Below are 14,634 nucleotides of genomic sequence, written 5' to 3'. Positions count from 1 at the left end.
CCTTTAGACGTCTGCCTGGCTGCAGAACGCAGCCTCACCTGAGGTCAGTCCCCTACCAGAGCAGCCTTGTGTGCTGATTGAGTGACTTGGGGTTATAAAAGCCCAGTCATTTCCACCCAATTCAGGACAACTCTGTGGGCCCTTTCTGTAGACATGAGGTCTGTTGAGGTTGTGAGCCTGTGTCACAGTTCAGTGTCACAGTTCATCTTCCTCCTGGCCCATTCTTGCTCTTTCCCTCTTTGGTTCCCAGGGGTCAATCCCTAAGAAATATCTTATGCTTCAAATGGCATTTCTGTCAGCTTCTGGAGGACTCAACCTGTAATGGCATTAAGTGTGATTTGTTACGAAATGAGACTCTCAAAGCAATCTAAACAATAGGGGTGGTGGAGTAAATTATGATTCTTCCAAAGAGTGAGATATTGTGCAATCATTCAAAATAAAGGATATTCAATGACACAGAGAGATGTTTAATAGTATATTGCAAAGTAAAAAACAAAGCAATCTCTAAAGCACCTAGATTTGTGATTGTATTTTTAAAATGTGTAATTTTTCCACATAGAACAATTTGGAACAAACTCCACCCAAAAGGTAATACTGGCTATTTCTGAAAAGAGATTTCATACTTCTCTTTTACAATTTTTTTGCAAGAGACATGTATATTACTTTTATAAATGGAAACATTTGTATGACACAAAGATATGTCCAAATCTGACTTTCTATCTCAGCCCACAAACTTCTACCTCTTCATTCCTTGCCTGACTTGTAAATGATACCACATCTAAAGTCTGAGGGTCATAACTAAACTTCCTCATCTCTTACCTCCATGTCCACCCTGTTCCCAGTCCTGTCCTTTTGGTCTCCTCAATTTCATTCCAATTGGCCTCTCTTTTCCATCCCCACTTCAGGCCCTCCTTAGTTCTCAGCTAGATTTCAGAAATTGTATGACCCTTCTAAGGTGTAAATCTTACCATGCTACCAACACATCCTTCCAATTAACAGCTCCTTCAGGGACTCCCAGTTGCCAGCTTAAGGACCATCTAATGGTTGCCAGCACATAAAGTGACATCCTTCAGAACTGGCCACTGCCCTCTCTAACCATGTGTCTTGACCCATGTTTTACCCTTTGTGAGAAATGTGCTTCTCTCCCTTTCTTTGCCTGGTTTTCTTCTACTTATCCTTCCAGGCTCAATTCAGGCCTCTTCCTTCTTAGAATCCTTCAGAAAATCTTTGCAGATCATCCTGGGCTATATTAGGTATCTCTTCTTTATGTAATCATAGCCCCTTCAATCACAAAGTATTATACTGTCTAATCTAAGGAGCAACTTAGGAGTGCCTGGTTCAGTGGTGTTCAACATTGCTTATTGATTAGAGTCCATGTTTGTATGAAATATATAACTCTTGATGCACAGAAGTAATAAAACACTGACAGGAGCAGAGTAGGAAAAAACCAATGATTACTGAAGCTAATACAAGAATTTCTTTACAGCAGGGTTTCTCAACAGAAGTACTACAGACAATTTGGGCTGATAATCCTTTGTCCCAGGCGATTGTCTTGAGCATTGCAGGATGCTTAGCAGCATCACTGGCCTCCACTCACTAGCAGCACCCCTGTAGATGTGAAACCAAAAATGTCTACAGACGTTGCCAAATGTCCCCTGGGGGCCAGATCACCCCCTGTTGAGAACCACTGCTGTATGGGAAGAGACTGGCTGTGCTTTGATACAGTAGAAGTATAACTCAGACTCAAGTTTCTTGAAGCTAGTGGGTGGGGTAGAGTAGAGAGGAGTCAGGTGAATTGGAGGAAGGAGGTTATTCTGTGTTAGGAAAGAGGAAGGGGCAGGAGAGAACTGGGCTGAATGATGCCTGGGGCAAAGATGATACGAAAGAAGGGACCTGGTGGCTGGAAAGAATTGTAAGAAGAAACAGGTACAGTGGAAATTCTTCTATTAAAAGAACTGAATTTTGCATTGTGGTTGGATATGGTTCCTTAAAATTACAACCCTTATGGGTTCATATAGCCAATATCTGGATTGTAGGTATATTTCTCATGTTTATAAAACACCTTTATTAACAGGAAGAATCACTCCTAGAAGGTAGATGAGAAAAATATATTAAATATAATAAAAATTTGCTCTGTTTGCAGGTATTATCTTTTTTTTAATTTTTGGGGGGAGAGGGAGGTAATTAGGTTTATTTATTTATCTATTTATTTATTTAAATAGCGTACTGGGGATTGAACCCAGGACCTCCTGCATGCTAGGTATTCACTCTACCACTGAGCTATACCCTCCCCAGATATCATCTTACATCGAGAAAATTATGAAGAATCCACCAAAAATCTTAGAACTAATAAAAGAATTCAGTAAAGTTGAGGATACAAAATCACCATACAAAAATCAGTTATATTTCTGTACACTAACAACAAACTGTCTGAAAAAGAAAGAAAATAAGTCTATTTATAAAACAGTAAAATATTTAGATTTAACCAAGGAGGTGAAAGATCTCTACACTGAAAATTAGAAGAGACTGAAAAGAAATTGAAAAAGACACAAATACTAAAAAAGATATCCTGTGTTTCATGGATTAGAATAATTAATATTGTTAAAACGTCCCTATTACCCAAAGTTACCTGTAGAGTCAATGCAATCCCTATTAAAATTCCAAAGGCATTTTTCACAAAAATATAAAAAACAATCCTAAAATTTGTATGGGATCACAAAAGACCCTGGGTAGTGAAAGCAATCTTGAGAAAGAAGAGCAAAGCTGGAAGCAGCACACTTCCTGATTTCAAATTTTATTACAAAGCTATAGCAGTAAAAACAGTATGAATGAGCATTAAAAACAGACACATAGCCCAATGGAAGAGAATCAAAAGCCCAGAAATAAACTCACAAGTATATAGTCAACTAATATTTGACAAGGAAGCCAAGGATCCTCATTGGAAAAAGATAGTTTCTTCAATAATAATTTCTCCAATAAATGGTGTTGGGAAAGCTAGATACTCACATGCAAAAGAATGAAATTGGATGCCTATTTTACACCATTCACAAAAATTAAGATGTAATACCTGAAACCGTAAAACTCCAAGAAGAAAAAATAGGAGAAAAGCTCCTTTTGACATTGGTCTTGGCAATGACTTTTTTGGATGACATCAAAAGCACAGGCAACAAAAGCAAAAATAAACAAGTGGGACTACATCAAACTAAAAAGCTTCCACACAGCAAAGGAAACAATCAACAAAATGAAAAGGTAATCTACAGGATGGGAAAAATTATTTGCAAACCATCTATCTAATAAGAAGTTAACATCTAAAATATATAAGGGAATCATACAACTCAACAGCACACACACAAAAACCTGATTTAAAAAATGGGTAAAGTTCTTGAATAGACATTTTTCTAAAGAAGATGTACAGATGGCCAACAGACACATGAAAAGAAAATGCTCAACATCACTAATCACTGGGGAAATGCATGTTGAAACCACAGTGAGATATCACCCTACACCTGATAGAATGGCTATTATCAATAAGACAAGAGATAAGTGTTGGCAGGGATGTGGGGGAAAGGGAAGCCTGTGCACTGTTGGTGGAAATGTAAATTGGTTCAGCTACTCTGGAAAATTGTATAGTGGCTCCTCAGAAAATTAAAAATAGAGCTACCATACAATCCAGTAATTCCACTTCTGAATTTGAAGGAAATGAAATCACTATTTTGAAGAGGTTATCTGCAACCCCATGTTCACTGCAGCATTATTCACAATAACCAAGATGTGGAAACAACTGAAGTATCCACTGATGGATAAATGAATAAAGAAAAAATATGTACATAACCCTAAAAAGCCAAACTCATAGAAATAGAGACTGGAATGGTGATTGCCAGGGACCAGGGGCTGGTGGAAATGGACAGATATTGGTCAAAGGGTACACACTTCCAGGTTTTAGATAAATAAGTTCTGGAGAGCTAATGTACAGCTTGGTAATTCTAGTTAACAATACTTCATTATATACTTGAAAGTTACTAAGAGTTTAACTTAAGTGTTATAACCACACAAAAACAGAAGAAATGGTAATTATGTCAGGTAATGAGGTGTTAACTAACCTTATGTGGTAATCATTTCACAATTACATGTGTATCAAATCATCACGTTGTACTCTTTAGGCTTACACAGTGTTACATGTCAATTATATCTCAATAAAGCTGGAAAAAATAAATAAAAGTTCACATAAACAGAAAAAGAATATACCTATATAATGATAAAGTCCTAATTATCCCATCTCTATCCACAAAAATACATCCTTCAGTGTTAGTAATTAGACTATGATGTTGTCAGTACTTATATAATGATATTCACAAAAGTAGGTTCAGTTCTACATTTGGAAATGGAAGCCAGTGAGAAAAAGGTAGCCACAATGTTAGAGATAATGGTTCAGAAATGAAGGTAAGAGGGAGGAATGCAGATCTGCAAGAAGCAGAAGCAGGGAAATCACAAGGTGAGGCCATACTATCACTCCTCGAAAAGGCAGGCAAACCTTGAGGAAGTTTTCAGTACAGCCTTAAGATGATGGTGATGAGTGCTTTGCTTAGTGAATGAAGGCAGCGGTCCTAAATGTGTCTTCAGACTCTGCTGGACGGCAAACCCAGATGGGATAACCGAGAAGCCCTTGGTTCTCAATGACCTCCCCACTGTGTGCACAGACAGCTCATTAAGAGACCAGCAGAGATGGTAACTTTCAAAATGTGGGACCAACCCCATAATTTGAAGAGCGGTTGGTTATTTTCTTCCTACTATAAAGATCTTAAGGGTTTGGGGATTTTTTTGTTTTGTTTTTTAAACATGTATGAGTTTCCTATCATTGAACTCAAATTATTTAACATAGAATCTGAGGCTTCTCTCTCTCTCTCTCTTTTTTTCTTTTTTTTTTTTGTTAAGGTCCTACATCCTGGCCAGATTTGCAAAACCACATTATAATCCTCTAAGTGATAGCAGTAAGATCAAAAGGACTTACCCTAGAATTAGCTTTAAAATAAACTATTGGGGCTTCTGGGAAGGAAGAAGGAGAGAATGTTTACTAAACGTCTCTTTCTGCAACCCAGTGAAATGGGTAAAATGAACTCTGTATTTTCCCTGAAAGGATAGCTTTAGTAATGATAATCAAAGATAAAAATAGTCAAGCCCTGTTTTCACTAAAACATTTTTTTCTTCATGTTTTCATATTTTGGTACTGAAGTTCCACCTGAACTCTCCTTAAGTTTACTTGAAAAGAGCAACAATCTTACTGCCTATTCAACTTGTTCTGCTAAAAAGGCAGGGGAAAAATTAAGCACAACACTGACTGTATTATTCATTTAGACTTGTAAGAGACATTTTTTTGCTTATATTTTGAAACTGACCCCGAGAGGAAAACAGTCATCCATTATAGGAAACTTAAAAATTCAAACTATAATTTTAAAATAGCCCCTTAATTCTCCCTATTCTGTGAATACTGGGTAGATATCGATAATATATTAGCTTCAAAAAAGAAAGGATTTGAAAACAGCAAAATGGACTGGCCTGGGAAACAAACAAGAGGTCCAACTTGAACTCCTAGGTTTACCCCTGGTACAAGTCTGGGCCTTGGTGGCAAGGTCACAGTGATTGTTAACACACCTTCCTCTCATCTTCACGCAGAGTGAAGAGACCTTACAAAGAGCTATGAAATGAAGGCCTTGGCTATTGACAGTTCCAGCACAGCCATGAGATCTCGGTCTGCTCAAAGGAGAGTCAGGTGTTCCCTCAAGGATTGGAAGTAACCCACAGGAGAGGCCAACTTTGGACCCAGCTCTGTCAGAAGATTCTTTGTAAAACATGGCAAAAGGATTTCCTTGAATGTATGGATCAGTTTAGAATGCTCACAAGGACCATAAACAAAACCAGATGGTCTCTGAAGTAAATCTTCAGTCCACCAGGAGTTCTTGGACTAGGAATGGTCAGTCCATGAGTCTATTACAAACTCCTGTGGACAGAAATACACTAGTCAGGCCAAACTACTTGTACAATCCTATGTAACCAAAATAAAATTTTTTTAAAAATCCATGCCATTGGCATTTTCTTGGGACTGGGAGAGAAGACATCAATCTACTGCTCCATTTCTGCGTACTAAGACAACTAATTCGGGGGCGGGGAGGGGGAAGCCCTGCCTAAGAGTTTGATATGGATCGCGGCTGCACACACACTCTCATCCCCACAGATTATACACATTATCCCTTCTTCTGCTGGATCTTTCAATAGCTAAATTGCTCAGGGCTATATGGCTCTGTTGTTTGAAGACGTATTAAAATGGGCTCCATTTTATTTCTGCAGAGACAGAACTCTGGGCATGGTCTAGATAATCAGAAGAATATGGGAGGGAAAGGCCTGAAACTTTGCTGTGTAACATGTAAAAGGCTGTTTCTACAGTCAGGAAAAATTCTTTGCAAGATGTATTGGCTTTAGAGATGTGCTCCCTTCCCTTAATATGCACTTAGATTGTCCAATCCCTGAGAACAATTGCTTGACCTTGGGAGATCTTGTGTGAGTGTGTGCTTTACCCAAAAGGCACCAAGAGGGAATTGAGAGACATCAGGAAGAGTAAGAGAGGCCATGTTTACTTCCTATTGGCCCGGGGACCTCAACTTAGAAAGCATTTGTTTTGCCAACAGCCATCCTGTATTGTCCTGCTATAAGTATTCATGATCATCTCACCACTGTCACCAGAACTCAAACCTTGGAATATGTACTCCTGTGTGCATTCTTGTGCCTAATGGACCCTAGAGGGAAACCAACTCCTATAGTTAACGAGTGGAATATTCTTAGAGTAGGATGGAGGTGGGCCCTGTGAAATACTTATGAAAGGTGTTTTTCTCCAACAAATGAGAACAGGGTAGACCTTGATGTAGGGCAGAAAGGCTAGGAAGCTGGATATACCTGCAAAGGGTTTCTCTCTTTCGCCTTAGATTCCTGAAATAGTTAATCTTCTCCTGAAGTATGGAGACCTTCAGTAAAGCTGGATACACAGGTTTATGTTAGTGGTGCCTTGGAGGGCATGGTAATGTCCAGCATGAGGCAAAGTTCTCCCTGGGAAAGGTCAATGTCTACCACAGATGAGAGATGGAAACAGAAATTGAGAATTGAGCAGAAGCACACAATTGAACCAGAGAAGGTTGGAGATAAGCACACTCAAGAATCCCTGGAAATATCTGTGGAAGCTGGGATGGTCACTCAAAGCATTCTATTTGAAAATTAAAGGAGACATAATGCCACAAGATCAGAGATTTAGGAATACCCAAGAGACACTGGGGTATCATCTGCATTTATGGACTGACTTAATTCTCCTAGTAACGGAATAGGTTGGAAGACAGTTGCTTACCCAACACTTCACTTTCCAAAATCTTGATACTAATTACATCATAGCCAAATTTTCAATAATTGCTATTTTCCTATAGCATATAAAAACAAGTCTAAATAGGTAAACTTCAATAGCCAAAATTTTCACCAATTTGAAAGAAAAATTTCATGTGGCAACATCTACAATAAATTACCAATTTAATTATTCAAAAAATGCTTTGAACTATCTGGTTGCCTTAGAAATTAGAGAATTCTTACCTTAATAGGAATAGTCCTAGAATTTCTTTTAATCTCCTATTTTTAATATCTGCATAAAAATTCATGACTAGGAAAGCTAAAACATTAACATGGGGAAAACTGAAAATTAACTAATCAACAAATATTTATTGAGCAACAACAAATATTTATTGAGTTTTCAAGGCATCATGCTAGCCAGCAGAGATACAAAGACATAAATGTTGGTCCCCCAAATTCAAATACAAATATGTACTCGATAAAATACTAAGAATATTCTGAATTTAATTCAAATTTTAGAGACACTTCAGATTATTTTTGCTCTTCTAGTGGCTTGTAGAAATTTCATATTGTTCTCAAAATAATTGCACTATAAAATTAACCTTTCATTTTAAGCTGTGCAACAAAATAATATTTACAGTAATATTTCATGCCAGAAAAATTCTTTACCAAAGAGGTGCTTTGTTCTTTTAGCCCTCATGGCCAGACAACAATTTATTGGATGCTAAATCAAAAGAGCAGCAGTTAATTAATTTTCATATCTGCTCTTAATTGGTATCCTGACATATTCAGCCAATACAGAGGGAGAAAATAAAATCTTCTTGCACAAAACTGTTTTTCAAAAATCAGGCATCAGTATCCTCTATGTTCATTGCCATCTCTGTTGAATAGATCTAATGTCAGGCTAGGACAGTGGTCATAAATCAACATGACACCCACCATAAGCATCCATTTCTAGTCTCGTCCTTTTGAAAGGATCCCTGGCCTTATTACTCTTAAAGCTCTTAAAAGCATGATTAGAGTAGGAGCATGAATTACGAAGGTAGCACTTACAGACAATTGCAAGATTTAGAAAAAGAATGAGGAAAACCTTTCAAAGCGAAGTCCAGCGGAATCTTAATAACAGTGGGCTCACAAACCTAAACTGAAACTGGCTTTGAGTAGCTTGGTTGACATTCGTTCTTGCCTTCATCAACTCATATGTGAGAGCAAACTACAAACTACATGCCTTATGATATGTTAATATCTTCCACCATCCGGGCATATTCTATCAGTGCAAGAGGTCAACAATGATTATTAAACTGGTAAGAGAGAGCTAAATATTTGCGATATTGTGCATACTGACAAAGTTCAGGTTAAATGTTCCTGGGGTTATTCTGCAAAATTGACTGAATTTCATCTCAACTGCAGTATTCACTTGTTAACTTTCCTTTTCCATCTGCATGTGTTCCTGAAGAAAGCCAAATGCAGACATTCTGCCTTAGTGCTTTCAAAGCAACAATCTAGAAGTAGTCAAAGAACTATTACTTTCTGTGCTGCCGTAGCCCTCCCTGAGATACAGCCAGCCCACGCGTACGCAAAGGCACTCATCAGTTGCCTTGAAATTCCCAGAGCTCAGAGGTCAGTTCTCAGCATAGGCAGTCCACCTCTAAAAAGTAGAACTATTGTATATTCTAATTTTCTTCATATCAGCCGTAATAAAAATTAAAATAGGTTTACACCATAACCTTATATTGAATATATCTGACCCTTGTTTTGTCGCTATCTTGAACTTTGTCAGAATTCAAGTGGGTGTAAATGACTAGTGAATAGTAATAATAACTTGAAAGGTTTAAATAATTGCTCAGGGTGATTTACATTTTGTAAGCATAACTGTCAAAAAGAAAAACAGTATTCTTGGCCCCCAAGAGTAAAAGACTCAGATAAAAATGTTTTTTAATGAGCAGTAAGCTTGGGTGTAGTAATATTACAGGAAAGGCCAAAATTCCAATCATCCTTGCTAAAATTGCATGTCTGCTAACTTGAGCTATTTTGAGATTTTTTAAAGTTAAACCATTTCCAAGTTACAGAAGAAATATGCACAGTTCTCTTGCATGGAAACAAAGTGTGATCTGTTCATTCCACCTTCTTATTTAAATTCTTTTTAAAAATTAGATGAATCTGATAATCCATGAAACAAACTTTGATATTACATTCAATGTAGCTCATTGCACTCATGGAGTGATTGTAATAATAATAGCCACCACTTTCTGTGTGTGCTGACTTTTATGTACTACATTTATAATTCTTACTCCCAAAAAATCTAGATGAGAGTACTTTTATTCAAGTTGTTAATAGTTTTCCCCAGACCACTCAGAGTCACAGCCAAGAATCTAACCGTGTCTAGTACCAAAGTCTGAGCTCTGTTCACAAAGCAATGACATTTAGGTAATTGTTAGAGATTCTAATAATGTCTTTTAAAAAAAAGAGTTGAACCACTGTATTTTATGCCATAACCTCAGTATCACGCTATTAAGCATTGTGAGAACACTGATATTCTAAATTACTAGAAAGGGAACTTAGAAAGGGAAAGGGTACTAATTGGATATTAGAGGAAAAAAATTCTCTTAAAAAGTTCCATCCGCCAGGATCTCAAATTCAACGAAAAAGGTATCTACTCCTCCTCCAAGGTTCACTCCTTCAGCTGGGTCCTAGAATCTCCCTGCTCAAAATGAGGTGCTTAGACCAGCAGCCTGGGTGCCTTTTGGACATGCACGATTTCAGGCCCCACATCTCGTGGCTGAATCAGAACCTGCATTTTAATGAGATCTAGGATCTCCTATGCTCATTCAAGTATGAAATGATTCCCTAAAATTGCCAATTTCAGTAAGCATTTTTCATTTGCAGATAGGAAACTCCAGCTGTCTTCCATAAGTCTGATATTAAAGACACTTTGCAAAAATGTAAAATAATGCTACTCACCTCACTAACTTTTTAAATAGTTATTTAATAAAAACGTTATCTATGTTAACTTCTAATGGGTTTATTTTTATTTTTAAATAAATCCATAAATTTTCTTAAAATTTGTTTCAATTTCTAATACTTCCAGATCAACAGATACAACCTATAAAAGCTCTCTGGGCTCCTCAATAATTCTTAAGAATGATAAGGTGCTCCTGAGATGGAAAAGTCTGAGAATAAATGGATCCCATTTTAAAATCAGGTGAGTTGCTCCATAAATCCTTAATATCTATGTAGCTATCAACTATAGAATTAATATTGAAGGAATATGAATAAATTAGCCTTAGTATTTTCCTCCTATATTTTATTAATTTAGTTAAGCAGTCACTTTTCTCAAGGTATTCCATGCACAGTTAAGAAATAATAGATGGCTCATAGCCTTGGAAAACTAAGAGCTTCCACTGGAATGCTTGTAGCAAATGAAATACATGTCTTTTGAAAATGGAAAAAAACATGGTAAAAACTAAAACAGTAAGGTGAGTAACTGGCCTTAAACATTCTTTCTGTGCTTATTTTGCCAACAAGCCATATTTTCTAAACTTTCAAAAATAAAATCAGTACTACTGTACTCTTATCTTGAATACTTCATATGTGCCTGATTATTAAGCCATACCAGAATATGGCTATGAGAGCAAATATTATCATAGTAAAATGAAGAAATATTCAAGGCATGTGCATTTTGTTTATAAATCAGTTCTCCATAGGAATGCATCTTTTAAATTATACCCAGACCATGAAATATCATGCTTTGGTCTCAATGGAGGGAAAAAAAAAATACACACACACACACACACACACACACACACACAGTGTAACACTCACATTAACTATCCACCATTATCAACTATGTATACTTCTACAGTGGTGGAGGAACTTCTGCCTTCAAATACTTAGTATTCAGGGTAGAATAGAGAAAAATAGCTTTCTACTGCTGAGTCCCAAGGAAAACTCAAATACAACCTTCTGTCATCTTCTACCATAAGTGGTTAAACTCTCAGAAGGCAATGTAACTTTTCAGCAGACAAGTTTTATGACATAAAATAATAGTCTAAATTTATAACCTTTGCATGTGCTTCAAGTCTTTCATGTTTAGATACAAATAAAGCCTCAAGCAATTTGTTTTCATCTTGTCCTCACAGAACATGTGCAGGACAGAGATCTTATCTTTTAGCTCTTATAGGACACATCATTGAACATATCTGTTATTTAAATACCAACTATGTTTACACGTTGATAAAAAGCATGGTTTTGAATGAACTAGAATGTGCCATTCATATCATTTGGGATTTATTCTTGACCATGTGGATTTTTATTTTGATTCAATTTATGCTCTTATCTGTCTCATAGATTAGAAAGACTTTACTATATATGTCCACTCATTTTCAATTATTTTAAATAATTCATTTTGCAAAATAGCTTTTAGTATAGATTATGTACACTTAATGCCTCTGAACCAGGGATTCCCTACTACCCTATCAATTAGACAATAAGTTGATGTTCATAATCTATAGCCTTTGTTGTCTGTCTGCATAGCCTCCCATATAAAATCTAGGCATGGAACATAGTAATGTCACACTGGAGACTCTCTATCAAGTAGGTGGAAGCAACAGACACGTTCAGAACCACTATCCTAAACAAAGGAGTCAAGAGGAAGGTTTAGAATAACTTTTATTGAAAAGCAAAACAAGAATTTATGTGAAACTAAGGCATGGAGGATTGGTCTCATCTATTGGCACATCTGGCACCAAAAAAAAAAAAAAAAGCCCTTATGACACTGAATTTTCTACATCACAGTAGTTTATGTTCTTAAAGGGTCAAATTTTGAAATCAAAAGAAACAAAGGAAATGACAAAACTTATTTTCTGTTATCTGAAAACTCAGGATATTCCACACTTTTTTGGAGTAGTAATTCTGTTGAAAGCACAAGGAACCTCATTTTAAGATCTTACCAGTGAATTTTGTAAGATTAAAACATTATTAAACTTTATGTGTATACAAATCCATCTAAATTAGCTCTAGAAACTTTTGCAATGATTATACACTTTTCAAAGTGGTTTTGCTTTAACTTCAGTCAAGAATTTTAATAATATGAGAATTTAGATCAAAGTTACTTTCCTATTCAAGTTATGAATGTGAGTGCATATATATACATGTACATATATGCATATACACATATATGCATACATAGGCATGTATATACATATGCCTATACATATATATACTTGTTAGTTTTCAGATAATGTATACACACATACATGCACATATATTTGCACATGTGAGTATATACATACCTATATACATATATGTAAAGTTTACATTTCTATAAATAGAAGTTTTTAAAAAGTGATGAAAATATGCCTCTTTGCAATTTTCTTACAAGCCTCAGTATAGGAATCTGAAGTCTATGGATGCTTCTTTTGAAAGCTATAGTAGCAGATAAGCATTAATGATTAAAAATCTCTCTTAAACCACATTATTTTCTCTAAATGAAATAAGCAGGTTGTATGTTATACATAACCCAATTATAAATCTTACCTAATAAGCACTGTATACAAATCTAAGATGGAAACTAAATTTAAAGCAGATTTGTTTGAACAATTTCTATACAGAATTGGTTTTCATTTAAGGTATATTAAAGTTTACCATAGAATACAGGTAACTTCTATTTTAGTCACAAATGAACACAGAAAATATTTGTGGTTAAATATTATAGAGTTCATAAATGCTCCTCTGTTTCAATAATTTAAAGCAAATCATTATACCTGGTGAAAGGTGATGTTTAGTCAATTCTCAAAAGTTCACCAAGCAAAAGCGTCTAAAGTATCATTTTAGTCCCATTCCCCACAAATATATTATGATCATTAATGGCAATATACAGAAATGACCCACAACTTGATGTATAAATGGCCAACAAGCACATGAAAAGATGCTCAACATTGCTCAACATCAGAGAAATGCAAATCAAAACCACAATGAGATATCATCTTATGCCTGTCAGATTGGCTATCATCAAAAAGACCACAAATAACCAATGTTGGTGAGGATGTGAAGAAAAGGGAACCTTTGTACACTGTTGGTAGAAATGTAAATTGATGGAGACATTGTGGTAAATAGTATACAAGTTCCTCAAAAAACTAAAAATAAAACTACTATATGATCCAGCAATTCCACTCCTGGGTGAATAGTTGAAGATAAAAACACTAATTCAAAAGATAAATGCACTCCAATGTTCATAGTAGCATTATTTACAATTGTCAACATACGTTAGCAACCTAAGTGTACATCAACAGATGAATGGATAAAGATGTGGTGTATATACAATGGAATACTATTCAGCCATAAAGAGTGAAATTTCACTATTTGCAACAACATAGATTGACCTAGAGGGTATTATGCTTAGTGAAATAAGTCAGAAAAAGACAAATACTGTATATTATTACTTATATGTGGAATCTGAAAAACTAAAACAAAGGAATGAATATAACAGAAACAGACTCAGAGATACAGAGAACTAGAGGTTACCAGTGGGGAAGAGGGAAGATAGGGGATTAAGAGGTACAAACTACTATGTGTAAAATAAATAAACTACAAGGATATATGGTGCAGCACATGAAATATAGCCAATATTTTATAATTATAGAGTATAAACTATAAAAATTTTGACTCACTGTTATATACCTGAAACTAATACTGTAAATCAACTATACCTCAATAAAAAATAAAGGTTCTTTAAAGAGTTAGTTTTCCTCCTAGTGAATTTTGATAAACTAGGTCAATTCTTGGTAATATGTCATTGATCAGGGATCTATTAAGAAATTACACAGAAGAACTCCAACAAGACAACAGGCAGAACACTGCTTAGGAATATTTAAAATATTAAAGACAATACACAAGATAGATGTGAGTACAAAATGCAAACACTCTAACAGACGAATAGAACACTTGGTGGTTGTTACTGTCACGATAAAAGCACCATCTTTAAACACTATTAGTTTATAGAATTGTTTCAGATTATTTTTTCATCCCTGTTGCCAACAGTTCATTCAGGCCCTCTTCACCATACATGGGCAGTAAATTTAAAAGACTGGTCCAAAGTGATCTACACCATTATAGTTTATTTTCTCTAAGCCAGTGCTTCCCAAACTTAGTATGAGTCACTCAGGGATCTTGTTGAAAATGCACGTTGATTTAGTAGGTCTAGGGTGGGGTCGGAAATTCTTCATTTCTAACAAGTTCCCAGGTACTTAGTAACAG

Source organism: Vicugna pacos, chromosome 14 (genome assembly GCF_048564905.1).
Source record: "Vicugna pacos chromosome 14, VicPac4, whole genome shotgun sequence".
Lineage (NCBI taxonomy): Eukaryota > Metazoa > Chordata > Mammalia > Artiodactyla > Camelidae > Vicugna > Vicugna pacos.
The sequence above is the reverse complement of the archived record's forward strand: the minus strand, read 5'-3'. Positions refer to the sequence as shown.